Source organism: Myotis lucifugus, unplaced genomic scaffold (assembly GCF_000147115.1).
Source record: "Myotis lucifugus unplaced genomic scaffold, Myoluc2.0 scaffold_129, whole genome shotgun sequence".
NCBI lineage: Eukaryota > Metazoa > Chordata > Mammalia > Chiroptera > Vespertilionidae > Myotis > Myotis lucifugus.
In genome coordinates, this window is record NW_005871177.1 from 2,354,460 (window position 1) to 2,368,583 (window position 14,124).

Here is a 14,124-nt window from a genome sequence, read left to right on the forward strand (position 1 = left end):
TTTATTGATTTGTGAATATTGTACCATCTTTGCATCCCCAGGACAAATCCTACTTGATTATGGTGTATGATCTTTCTGATGTACTGCTGGATCTGATTTGCTAGAATTTTGTTGAGAATTTTGGCATCTATGTTCATGAGATATATTGGCCTGTAATTCTCTTTCATTGTGTTGTCTTTATCTGGTTTTGGTATTAGGGTAATGCTGGCTTCATAGAATGAGCTTGAAAGAGTTCCTTCCTCTTGAATTTTTTAGAATAGTCTGAGGAGGATAGGTTTTATTTCTTCTTTGAATGTTTGGTAAAACTCCCCTGTGAAGCCAATTGGCCCTGGGCTTTTGTTTGCTGGAAGCTTTTTTTTTTTTTTTTTTTTAAATATATTTTATTGATTTTTTACAGAGAGGAAGGGACAGAGATAGAGAGTTAGAAACATCGATGAGAGAGAGACATCGATCAGCTGCCTCCTGCACATCTCCCACTGGGGATGTGCCCGCAACCCAGGTACATGCCCTTGACCGGAATCGAACCTGAGACCCTTGAGTCCGCAGGCCGACACTCTATCCACTGAGCCAAACCGGTTTCGGCTTGCTGGAAGCTTTTTGATGACTGCTTCAATTTCCTCCATAGTTATCGGCCTATTGAGATTTTTAGATTCTTTCTGATTGAGTTTTGGAAGATTGTATTTTTCTAGGAATATGTCCATTTCCTCTAGGTTGTCTAGTTTGTTGGAATAGAGTTATTCATAGTATTTTTTAACAATTCTTTGTATTTCTGTGGGGTCTGTTGTTTTTTTTTTTTTGCCTCTTTCATTTCTGATTTTGTTTATTTGGATCCTCTCTCTTTGCTTCTTGGTGAGCCTGGCTAGAGGTTCATCAATCTTATTTATCCTTTCAAAGAACCAGCTCTTGGTTTCATTGAACTTTTGTATTTTTTTTTGTCTCTATGTCATTTATTTCTGTTCTGATCTTTATTATCTCCTTCCTTCTGCTCACTCTGGGATTTTCTTGTTTTTCTCTTTCTAATTCTTCAAGTTGTAGAGTTAGATGATTTATTATCATTTTTTTTCTTGTTTTTTGAGTTAGGCCTGTAGACTGCTTTAACTGTGTCCCACAGATTTTGGATTTTGTTTTCATTGTTGTTCATTTCCAGGATGTTTTTAATGTCTTCTTTCATCTCTTTGGTAAGCCAATCATTGTTTAATAGCATGCTATTCAGCTTCCAAGTGTTTGAATTTTTTTATTGTTTTTATTGTAGTTTATTTCTAATAATATGCCATTGTGGTCTGAGAAGATGCTTGATATGATTTCAGTCTTCTTGAATTTAGAGAGACTTTGCCTGTGACCCAATACATGGTCTATCTTTGAAAATGTCCCATGTGCACTTGAGAACAACATATATTTCGTGGCTTTGGGGTGAAATGTTCTGAATATGTCAATTAAGTCCATCTGATCTAGTGAGTCATTTAGGGTTGATGTTTCTTTGCTGACTTTTTTTTTCTAGAGGACTTATCCAGTCATGTCAATGGAGTATTAAAGTCCCCTACTATGATTGTATTGTTGTTGATCTCTCCCAAGAGATTTTTTATGTATTTGGGTGCTCCCGCATTGGGTGCATATACGTTTACCAGGGTTATATCCTCTTATTGTATTGATCCCTTTAGTATTATGAAGTGGCCTTCCTTATTTCTTATTATGTCCTTTACTTTGAGGTCTATTTTGTCAGATACAAGTATTGCTACCCCAGCTTTTTTTTTTTTTTTTTTCATTTCCATGCCTGGAATATATTTTTCCATCCCTTTACTTTCAGTCTGTGTGAGTCCCTAGTTCTGGGGTGGGTCTCTTGTAGACAGCATATATATGGGTCATGTTTTCTTATCCATTCAACCACCTGATGTCTTTTGATTGGAGCATTTAGTCCTTTTATGTTTAAAGTTATTATTGATAGGTACTTGTTTGTTGCCATTTGTGTGTGTGCCTGTGTTCCTTCTTCCCTTTTTATTTCTTCTTTTTACACCAGTCCCTTTAGCATTTCTTCCCTTGCTGGCTTGGTGGTGATAAACTCCCTTAGCCTTGTTTTGTCTGTGAAGTACCTTATTTCACCTTCAATTTTGAATGATAGTCTTGCTGGATAGAGTATTCTTGGATTCAGTCCCTTGCTTTGCATCACTTGGTAAACTTCCTTCCATTCTTTTCTGGCCTGATATGTTTCTGTTGAGAAATCATTTGATAATCTAATGGGAGATCCCTTGTATGTAACTTTCTGTTTCACTCTTGCAGCCTTTAAGATTCTCTCTTTGTCCTAAACTTTTGCCATCGTAATTACAATGTGTCTTTAGTGTGTGTTGTTTCAGGTCCATATTGTTTGAGACTCTCTGCGCTTTTTTCTTCCCCACATCAGGGAAGTTTTCTGACATTATTTCTTTAAATAGGTTTTCTAACCCTTGTTCCTCTTCTTGTCATTCTGGCACCCCTATTATTCATATGTTGCTTTGTTTCATGTTGTCCCAAAGCTCCCTAGGCTCTCCTCCTGTCTTTTAATTTTTTTCTTTAATTGCAGTTCAGTTTGGGTGTGTTTTGCTTCCCTGTCTTCTAATTTGCTAATTCGGTCCTCCACTTCTCCTAGTCTACTGTTGAAACTTTCCATAGTGTTTTTTATTGCAGCTATTTCACTCTTTATTTCTTCTTTTTTTAAAAAATATATCTTATTGATTTTTTACAGAGAAAAAGGGAGAGGGATAGAGAGTTAGAAACATTGATGAGAGAAACATGGATCAGCTGCCTCCTGCACAGCCCCTACTGGGGATGTGCCCGCAACCAAGGTACATGCCCTTGGCCGGAATCGAACCTGGGACCCTTCAGTCCGCAGGCCGACGCTGTATCCACTGAGCCAAACATGTCAGGGCTCTTTATTTCTTCTTGATTCTTACGTAAGTTGTTGATTTTTTTTCATCCATCCAATTTATGAACTGTATGACCCTTATTCTGAATTCTTTTTCTGACATATTACACGCCTCCATTTCATTTGGCTCCTTTTCTGGTGATTCCTCCTTTTCTTTCTTTTGGGGGTTTCTTTGTCTCCCCATTTTTGCTCTCACCGAAGGATCTAGGTGTTGAGTCATGCGGGGACTGCTCCTCAGGCGGCAGTGGCTCCTCGGGCGGCGGCTGCTCCTTGGGTGATCGCCGCAGCGGCTCTTCTGGTGGGCACTGCTTGCGCGGTTGCTTGCAGCAGTGGTGGCTCCTCTGGCCGGTGGAGGCAGGCTGCTCATGTGGCTGCTGCTCACAAGACTGCTGCTGCTTGGACAGGGGCAGGCTCTGTATGGCTGTTGCTCCTGGACAAGCATGGGTAGCTCGTGCAGCTGCTGTTCCTCAGACAGGGGCAGGCAGCTCATGGGGCTGCTGCTCCTTGTATGGATGGAGGCGTGCTGCTGCTCTCCAGACTTGGATGGGCTGCTTGTGAGTCTGCTGCTCCTCTTACGGGGACAGGCGGTGCACAGCTGCTGGTCTTCAGGCGGGTGGGGGCAGGCTGTACATGGCTGCTGCTGCTCAGATGGGATTGGGTTGCTTATGAGGCTTATACAAGATTTCTTTAGTAAAGTAATGATGATATATATAAAATCCTTATATTACAGTTAGGAATGGTTGTGGGAATGTTGTACATATTGGTTCTAAAGAATTAGATCTATATAGTATCTAAGTGATTTAACCACTTATGTGAGGCTTTTTAAAAAAAACATATACTATCTAGTACCTGTTGAATTTTTTCATTGCACATAACACATGGAACTAAAAGAATGAAACTAAGAAACATTACACTACATTTAAAAAATATTACACTTCATTTGGAGTTGAAGTGTGACAGTTTCACAGATATCCCATCATCAAAGCATGATAAATCTCAAAGTTAATGATTACATAATAATGAAATTGGCTTTACCATATGTACCTGGTAAGAAAACAGTATGACACAGATTCCCCATCTTACAAAAAGCCCCATAAAAAAAAAAAAAAGAGCCCTGGGTGCTACAGTGCTGAAATTCAACTCTCTAAGACTAATGTAGCCCTGCCCCCAAAAAGTGAGAGTTAAGGTATAATTAGATATTCACAGATTTGTATGAATTTAGTTTTCATTCTCACTAATGGAGAGAAGAGGAAGATTACTTTGGAGTATTTTAGTGGTAGAACATTGGAGACTCTGAGAGATGCAGAAAGAAGTGCAAAGGAAAATGTCAATGGCTAACACTATTCTTGGGGAAACTGGGAATGAGAAAGAACCCCTTTTTTCTTGTTCCTCCTCTTTGCTCAAACACTACAAGTTTTCCTACCCTAGAAAACAGAATTCAGGCTTCCACCATTGTGGTTAAGTTTCATATAACTTAGTTGCCTTGTGTGTACTTGCCAGTTTGAAATGTAGTCACCATAACATTGTTCACATATAATAGTGCATTCTGCCTTCCAGAAAGCCTCCCTGCTTACAAATATAGTTTTAAAAAACATCCATTTATAATATGTGACTGCTTTGCTGCAGGTTGAGGCAAAATCAAGAGACTGTCAGTGTGTCAGTGATATTTAGGTTTGACTAAGCTAAGAGGTGTTTTAGGTTCAGGCTGAAGAAGATTGATATAGTAGAGATCTATTGATAGAATCACTCCCATTCTCCTAATTGTTCAATAAAATTTTTTTTGAATGCCTATTATGTGCCAGACCCTGAGCTAGATGCTGAAGATACATAGATGAAAGACCTAGATGTCACCTTTAAGAATGGCCTTTAGAAAGCATTTGAAATCTTGCTTCCTGGCAATGTTGTCAGTTTGTCTCAAATAAACTCTTACATATATAAAAAAAGGACACGTTTTAATTGGGAGACCATTAAGGATCAGACAATTACCATAATGTGTTTGATGACATAAATGCATGTAAGCTGAGGGTAGTAAGAGAAAGTTTCTTGTGGAAGAGAGTTTATCTTTAAACAAATGAAGGTGGAAAAAAGAAAAGGGAGAAAGGCTCCCAGACAGAGGGAACAAAGACAAGTGTCAGAGAACTTGACCTGGTAAGTAAGTTTCCAAAGTACTTTAACTGCAGGCAGAGAGGGGGGCGAGGGGAGGAAGAGAGAGAAAGAGAGAGTAGGGGTGATGGTGGAGGGTATTGGTGGTGGGGAGAGAAAGAAGAAGAAATTAAATGAGACAACAGCCCTGGTGGGGGGGTGTGCAAGAAGCAGCTGATAATGTTCCTCTCCCTCTCCCTTCCCCTTTCTCTAAAATCAATAAAAACATACTTTAAAAAATAAATGAGACAAAAGTTGAAAGACAAAGTTGGATGGATATCTTGAGGGCCTTAACATGCCATGTTAATGAGCTCAGATAATATTCTGAAGGATACAGGATGGGAGTGTTGAATCTATACCTTAAAAAAAATCTTGATCAGATTTTAATTCCAAAAATATAACTATGATATCAATGTGGCAGATGTAATGAAAGTGTGTGTTGCTGTAGAGACTAGAGGCAAAGAGACCACTTGGAATGCTATTAAAATTATCTAGACGAAATGTGGTTGAAAGGAAGACCTAAAATAATTGCAATAATTAATAGTTGCAGATGCTAAGGACTCATAGTATAGGAGGTAAATTTAAATTGAAATTAACATATTAAATGTGGAAAAATATAAATTAATAAAATTAATATCAGCTACTGGATTTTTATTTTTTACAAATTGCCTCTTGAAACAAAAAATTACCACAATTTAGGTTTTTAAAATTTGGCATGTCTCTACTATGCTGTGTGTTCCACATATAATAACAAGTTTTCTCTACTAGAACCTTTAGGAGACCTTTGTTCATTCTTTCATTGGTGTCATTTGGCTTTCACATTGCCAGAAAGAAGCATTTATTATCTATTTCTGTTCTCACTTGCCTAAGATAAAGTACTATTACATGTGCCAACAAGATCATAAATCTAAACCCAACACAGGCTCTAGAATCACATGGCAATACTTGGTTGTAAGTGGGAATCAAGGTGATGTGGACTGTGCTTATATTAATTATTATAGATTAATGAAATAAATCACAAAAAGGAAAAAAATCTGGTAGAGAATTAAAAGATTCTAGTTTGAGAAACACTGATATAGAGGTTTTAAAAATCCTTTTGTCACATACCTGAAGTCAAATTTGTTGTCTGATCTTGTGACTCCTGAGTAGAGCCAAGAAATGCTAGGGCAGGTAGGACAGATAAGTAAATAGGATTATAAAGTGAAAGTAATGGGAGAAAGAAAGGACATAGATACATTTCAAGGTTCGTTCCTGTTCAGGGATCAGAACATGATTTTTAATAAAAAATGTTATGCCTCCAGGTCTACCCACAAAGGGCTTTTCTCTAAATCCAACCCTTCAGTATGTGTTACAGCCTATGAGAAAATGTTCCACAGTGTTTCATTGATACAGCAGGAATGATCTACCTCTCTGCCCATCTGAATGAGGCATCTTACCTTTCTATTTTATTAGCAAGAAATTCTCTTAGCTTCAAGCATTAATAGTTACTTCCTATGCTTTAGGGCAGGGGTGGAGAACTTTTTTTCTGCCAAGGGTCATTTGGATATTTGTAACATCATTCACAGGCCATATAAAATTATCAACTTAAAAATTATGTTGCTATGAAAAAAGCTCCTAGATTTATGGAATTTCGAGTCCCGCCTGCAGTTGCCTTGACAGGGCCAGACCAATTGATAGGGCCTGCACATGGAAGTTCCTCACCACTGTAGGTCAAGTATTCAAGCAAAGCAGGAAAAACTGGATTTAGGTTAAAATCATATTGAGTTGTTGGATGAAAGCTTTAGAAAGTTGGAGATTGGTTGCCAAAGAATCTGTACATTTATACTTGGGTGTTAATGTATGGTTTAGGTTGGCTCTGAGGCCCGCTTTCAGTGTCAGATTGGTTCACTCACATTCCCCTCCACTGCGATTATCCATTGCTTCCTAACAAGAACCAACAAGTTTTCTGTTCACTATGGTAAAGTATAATCTCACAGGATTAATTTTTCCTTATACTTTTGTTCCTAAAGCAAGTTTGTACCCTAACTTTTCATAGGGATTTCTATTTCTGGTATTAGGACTTTTGTTTATATATGACTTAAGCAAACAACTGAGAGTATGAAGGTCAGCAGGAGAGTAGTTAAAGGGATAAAGAACTAAAGAATTCTCATTTGATCCTGGTTTCCTTTTTATCACCACCCCAAAGCCCCCACTAAACAAATTAGACTTGATAGAAAAAGTCACAAGATTCAACTATTTTTTAAAGGAAAATTAGAAATGGTTGTTGTCATAGTTTCTTTGTGTAACAAATTAGTACAAAACTTAGTGACTTAAAAACCCCAGTTATAGATTTGGAGCTCAAAAACCTGAAATGGGTCTCACTGATCTAAAGGTATAAACAGAGTTGGTTCTTTTCTGAAGGTTATAAGGCAAAATCTGTTTTCTTGCCCTTTCTAGCTTCTAGAGGCCACCAGCATTCCTTAGCTCATGGCTGCCTTTCCATCTTCAAAGCCAGCAAGGCTGGTTGCGTCTTCCTCACATTGCATCAGTCTGACACACTCTTCTGCCTCCTTTCACTTATGAAGACCTTTGTGATTGATAGTGGGCCTACATGGGTATTCCAGGATAATCTCCCCATCTGAAGGCAACCTTAATTCCATCCACAGCCTCACCCCCTTGCTATGTAACATAACATAACATTCACAGGTTAGGGATCAGGATGTGGACACCTTTGGTGGGGGTAGGAAAGGAAGGGTACATTATTCTGGCTACTATAGCTATTTATAATTCATTGGGTACTTGAGTTTAAGAGCAACTTTTCCCATCCCTCCATTGATTCCCACTTGTCATCCAAAAGATATTTGACCACCCATTCCAAATATCAAGTGTCAAATGGTATAGAAATTTCAAATATACTGATGATTAGAAATCTGTCAGATTTTGTCACTGATGACTCAGAATTTTAGTGAAGTGATATTGACAAAATTTAAATTTACATAGGTTGGAAAGTGAATGGAAAGTGAAAAAGTGGAGAGCATGGCCATGATAGGAAACAAGAAGAGATAATTAACTTAGAGCAGATATTTTCAACCCCTTTTATCTCATGGCACACATAAACTAATTACTAAAATTCTTTGGCATGCCAAAAATATTTTTTGCCAATCTGACCAAAAAAATAGATATAATTTTGATTCATTCACACTGGACAGTTAATGTTCTGTTGGCTGTTGTCACTTTTTTTAAATTTGAAAATCTAAGGAAAAAGAGATCAGGTATTACATGTTTAAAAAATTCTTGTGGCATATTAGTGTGCCTCTTGCAGTATACCAGTTGAAAATTGCTGGCTTAGAGGAACTCAGGGTCAAAGGATATTTTTTTAGAATGGGAGAGATTTGACTGTGTATAGTCTAGAGCAGTGGTTCTCAACCTTCTGGCCCTTTAAATACAGTTCCTCATGTTGTGACCCAACCATAAAATTATTTTCATTGCTACTTCATAACTGTAATGTTGCTACTGTTATGAATCGTAATGTAAATATCTGATATGCAGGATGGTCTTAGGCGACCCCTGTGAAAGGGTTGTTCGACCGCCAAAGGGGTCGCGACCCACAGGTTGAGAACCACTGGTCTAGAGAGAATCATGAGAGAGATGAGATAAGAACAGGGATCAATGCTTGGAGCCAGTTTCTTCATAAGATGTGATTATAGGTAAAAAATAGAGTACAGATGACCCTTGAATAAAACAGGAGATATGGGCGCCACCACCCCACCACATGCAGTTGTAACTTTTGACTCCTCCAAAACTTAGTTGTTTCTCAGTATCCTCATGGGATTGATTCTAGGACCCTAGATAACCAAATCTGCAGATGCTCAAGTCCCCTATATAAAATGGCATAGATCAATGCATACAGTTGGTCCTCTAAATCTGTAGATTCCCAACAGTGGCTAGAAAACAGTATGGATATTTGCTGGGGTCCAACCCCAGCGGGTCCAGGGGTCCCCAAAGGTGTGGACGGAGTCAGCAAAAAAGGAATGACACGGAGACAGCCTTCAGTTGATCAGCAGCCTAGCCAGGATCTCTAGCCAGGATCTCCAGCCAAGTTCTGTCTTTTATTGTCTTGTTACATCTGTATTTATACCAGTTGATTTTAATCCTGTCAATTTCTATTGCAAAGGTTAGGGCATTTCTTATCTCCATTCCAGGGAGTAAAGATTATGTAGCTTAAGCGTGATTGTTTGTAGTTAAAGTGATTAACTACCCGCCTGCACTAGTAAGGGGTTTTATCCATCCTACTCAGGGAAAAATCCCACCTGGGGAAACACTTTCTCGGAGAGATACCTTGGTTAAAACACATGGCACTAAGGAGAGCAAACATATTAAGAACAATATGCTATATATGCCAGGTCCCTTGAAACATATGCTGTGCAGATGTTTCTTTCCTGCAGCGACTGTGTCAAGCAGCAAGGATGGACCGGCTTCCGGCAGATATTTACTGACTAGAGGCCTGCTGCACGAAAGTCGTGCACGGGTCGCATCCCTAGGCTTGGCTGGCGATCAGGGCCGATCTGCAGGGTGACCGGCGGGGTGATTGGAACGTACCTCAATCAGATTGAGGACGTTTTTAGCAAAGGCCAGCTTAGGAGTACCCTAATTAAGTTAATAACAATGTACCTACCTATATAGTTTAAGTTTAAAAAATTTGGCTCTTAAAAGAAATTTCATTCGTTGTACTGTTGATATTTGGCTCTGTTGACTAATGAGTTTGCAGACCACTGGCCTATGGGATATTTTCCACCAAATGCAACATTCAAATTCGTAATTTCTCTTAGTAATCTGTCTATGGCGTTTATAGCATGACTGGATGCATTCATCAATAATGAGAAGGTGGGCCTTTTTAATAGTTTTAGCAACTTCATTGTTTATATCAAGTCTAAAATTTTAAGTTTCATTTAATGGAATTGGTCATTTATATTGGGAATGAAAGGTTCTTCCACCAAGAAGTAAATTTGCAGCAATGCTGTGGGTAAAACAGTACCACCACAACATCTAATATAATGTATTAAAACTTTATTGTGGGGAGCCGCTACAGTGTTTTGGACAGGTTCAAGCCTTGGACTGATGAGAGGGCACAGTCCTCTCATTGCCACATGCAAGTCCCAGCTTGGAGGGCAGGGCCCTCCCAGCACAATTATAGCCAACAGCTATAGTTATAAGCTTGAACCTATGGTCCAAACATGTGGCCCCACATGCCTGAATGATGTAGGCTTGATAGAGTTCGGATGCATGTAGTTGAGTAGGATTGAAACCCAGGAGAATGTTGTAAACATCTTGATCATGCCCTTATTTTGCCTCGTGGCATCTGCTACAGCTGTGGGCATGGTCACTGTCTCTCAGAGAAGCAGCGTCCCACCGAGACCCAGCTTTCATTCTCTTGTCTGTCTTTTCTAAGCCTTTCAGCTGCCCCCACTCAGGTTCACCCTTGGCCATGCTGGTGTGGCACACTTTATAAAGATATGCCTCCACGCTCCAAGGGCAGGTTCCTGCCTCAAACCTCACCCTTACCAGAAACAGCTCAGGGAGGGTGCAGTCGTTTCTAAGACAACCCCTGCAGGACTGACTTCCTTCCGGTTGGTCGAGCCTCAGGTCATGATGTTATACCCAGGGTTTTTTTTTTTTTTTTAATATATTTTATTGATTTTCCACAGAGAGGAAGGGAGAGAGATAGAGAGTTAGAAACATCGATGAGAGAGAAACATCGATCAGCTGCCTCCTGCACATCTCCTACTGGGGATGTGCCCTCAACCCAGGTACATGCCCTTGACCGGAATCGAACCTGGGACCTTTCAGTCCGCAGGCCGACGCTCTATCCACTGAGCCAAACCGGTTTCGGCATATACCCAGGGTTTTTATATAAATAGATAACTCAGAGGCCTCGTGCACAAAATTCATGCACGGTGTGGGGGGGGGGAGTCCCTCAGCCCACCCTGCACCCCCTCCATTCCGGGATCCCTCAGGGGATGTCCAAATGCCGGTTTAGGCCCGATCTTGCAGGTATTGGGTCTAAACCGGCAGTTGGACATCCCTCTCGTAATCCGGACTGCTGGCTCCTAACCACTCACCTGCCTGCCTTCCTAGTCGCCCCTAACTGCCCTCCCCTGCCTTCCTAGTCGCCCCTAACTGCCCTCCCCTGCCGGCCTGTTGGCCCCTAACCGCCTGTGCCTCGGCCCCTGCCACCATGGCTTTGTCCGGAAGGATGTCCAGTCTAATTAGCATATTACCCTTTTATTAGTATAGATATGCCTGTGGGATCAGGCTTAAACCGGCTGTCGGACATCCCTCTCATAATCAGACTGCTGGCTCCTAACCACTTACCTGCCTGCCTGATTGCCCCTGACCAATCTGCCTGCCTGCCTGGTCATCCCTAACTGCCCTCCCCTCCTGGCCTGGTCGCCCCTAACCGCCTCTGCCTCAGCCTCCTCCACCATGGCTTTGTCTGGGAGGATGTCTGTTCTAATTAGCATGTTACCCTTTTATTAATATAGATTATTAGTATAGATAATATATATGAACATACATAAATGCATTATTATGTTTATTACATATTTATAGTTTATAGAATATATATATATTCTATAAATATATGTGTGTGTGTGTGTGTGTGTGTGTGTGTGTGTATATATATATATATATATATATATATGTAAATAAATATATATATATAACTACTACCTGTGTGTTTTGATGTAGAGGGCGCAAGGACCATCCAGTAAAATTTCTGACATTGAAAATGAGTTCTCACCCTGCTGGAGTGGCTCAGTTGATTGAGTGTCATCCTGTGCACCCAAAGTTTGCCGGTTGGATTCCTGGTCAGGGCATATACCTGGGTTGCAGGTCTGATCCCTGGTCAGGGCAAGTACAAGAGGCAACCAATTGATGTTTCTCTCTTATATCAATGTTTCTCTCTCTCCCTCTTCCTCTCTAAAATCAATAAAAACATGACATTGGGTGAGGATTAAAAATAAATAAATAAAAGAGATCCCTCACCCCTGCCAATAGAGTTACCTCTTCCTCCATGGTTAGTGATAGACCAAACTTGCCAGTGAGCAGTATCCAGTCCTAATTCATTGAAATCATTTTTCCTAAGAAGTATTCCTTCCTTGAGTATTAAGACCTTCAAAATTACTAACTCCAAAGTTTTAGGACCAAAAAATTCTTCAAACGGGTCATTAGGTATACTAGAGAACACAACGAAAGTACATACATATGTAGACCAAAATACGATACAAGTATGTTCATACAAGTAGCATTCATAATAGTAAAAAAAAAATCTCTAATATCTGTCACAATAGATGTATAAATTATGGTATATTCATAAAGTAGATACTGTATAGCAATGAAAATGAATGAACTGCTGCTGTAGGTAAGAACATGGATAAATTTCACAATGTTAATGGAAAGAAGCCAGACATATAAGAATACATTTTGTATTCAGTTTGTTTAAAGGTTAACCACTGGCAAACCTAATCTTTGGTGTTAGAAGTCAGAATAGTGATTACCTTTGGTGAATTTCTAAGAGCTCTTTCTCTATTGTAGATCTTCAGTCTCCCTGCAAATATTTTTCTAAGTTTATTATATTCTTATTAATTTTGTTTATTTTTTTGCACACAACTAATTGTTCTTTTTTAAAATCCTCACTCCAGGATAAGATTTTTATTGATTTTAGAGAGAGAGAAAGGAGGGGGAGAGAGAAACAATGATGTGAAAGAGAAGTATCGATTGGTTAGCTCTCATATGCACCCCAACCAGGGATCAAACTAACAACCTAGGGGAATTGAACCCCCAACCTTTTGGTGTACTGGATGATGCTCCAACCAATTCAGCCACCCAGCCAGGGCTGCACACAAGTTATTTTTATTTTGCATACCATTTTTTTTATTTTTAAAAGAATGTATATCCTGTTGTTGGTTGAAGTATCCTTCCTATCTAATAAAAGAGAAACATGGTAATTAGCCATACCTCCGCTACCCTTCCCATTGGCTAACCAGGGCGATAAGCAAATTAACTGCCAGCCAAGATGGCGGCCGGCAGCCAGGCAGCTTGAAGCAAACATGAGGCTTGCTTGCTTCAGTGACGGAGGAAGCCAACGTTCCCCGCCTGCCGCTGCCGGCCTCTGTGCTTGCAGTTTGAAACATTGTTACAAATATAGAAACTAAACAAAACCCCAGAAACCTGCTTTCAGCCAGCCAGGATCTCAGAGCTGGAGTTGAAACAGTGTTTTGATTATAGAACCCAAACAAACCAGATACCTGCTTTCAGCAGCCGAGGCCTAAGAGTTGGAGCCAAGCCTCAGAGCTAAAGCAGGCCCAGAATAAAAAAAAAAGAAAAAAAGGAGCAGTTGGGAGCTTCAGTCACCTGCCAGCCTGAAAACAGTCCTCAGCCCCTCACCCAGACTGGCCAGGCACCCCAGTGGGACCCCCACCCTGAAGGGGGTGTGACCAACTGCAAACAGCCATCAGCCCCTCACCCAGGTTGGCCAGGCACCCAAGCGGGACCCCCACCCTGATCCAGGACACCCTTCAGGGCAAACCAGACGGCCCCCACCTGTGCACCAGGCCTCTATCCTATATAGTAAAAGGGTAATATGCTTCCCAGCACCAGGATCAGTGAAGCCGCGAGGCCTCCCAGCACCGGGATCAGCGGAGCAGCGAGGCCTCCCTGCACCGGGATCAGTGGAGCTGCAAGGCCTCCCGGACCGGGATCAGTGGAGCTGCGAGCCTCCCGGCACCTGGATTAGCATGACAGGGGGCAGCGACCAAACCCCCTAATCGCCATGCAGCTCTGTGTGTGACAGGGGGCAGGGCCACAACCTCCCTATCCGCCCTGCTCTGTTCGTGACAGGGGAAGACGCCCCAACCCCCTGATCAGCCTTGCTCTGTGCCTGATAGGGGGGAGCTCCCCAACCCCCTGATCACCCTGCGGCTCTGTGTGTGACAGGGTGCAGTGCCCCAACCCCCTGATCAGCCCTGCTCTGTGTGTGACAGGGTGCGGTGCCCCAAACGCCCCCCCCATGGGCCCTGCTCTGTGTGTGACGGGGTAGAGCCATAACC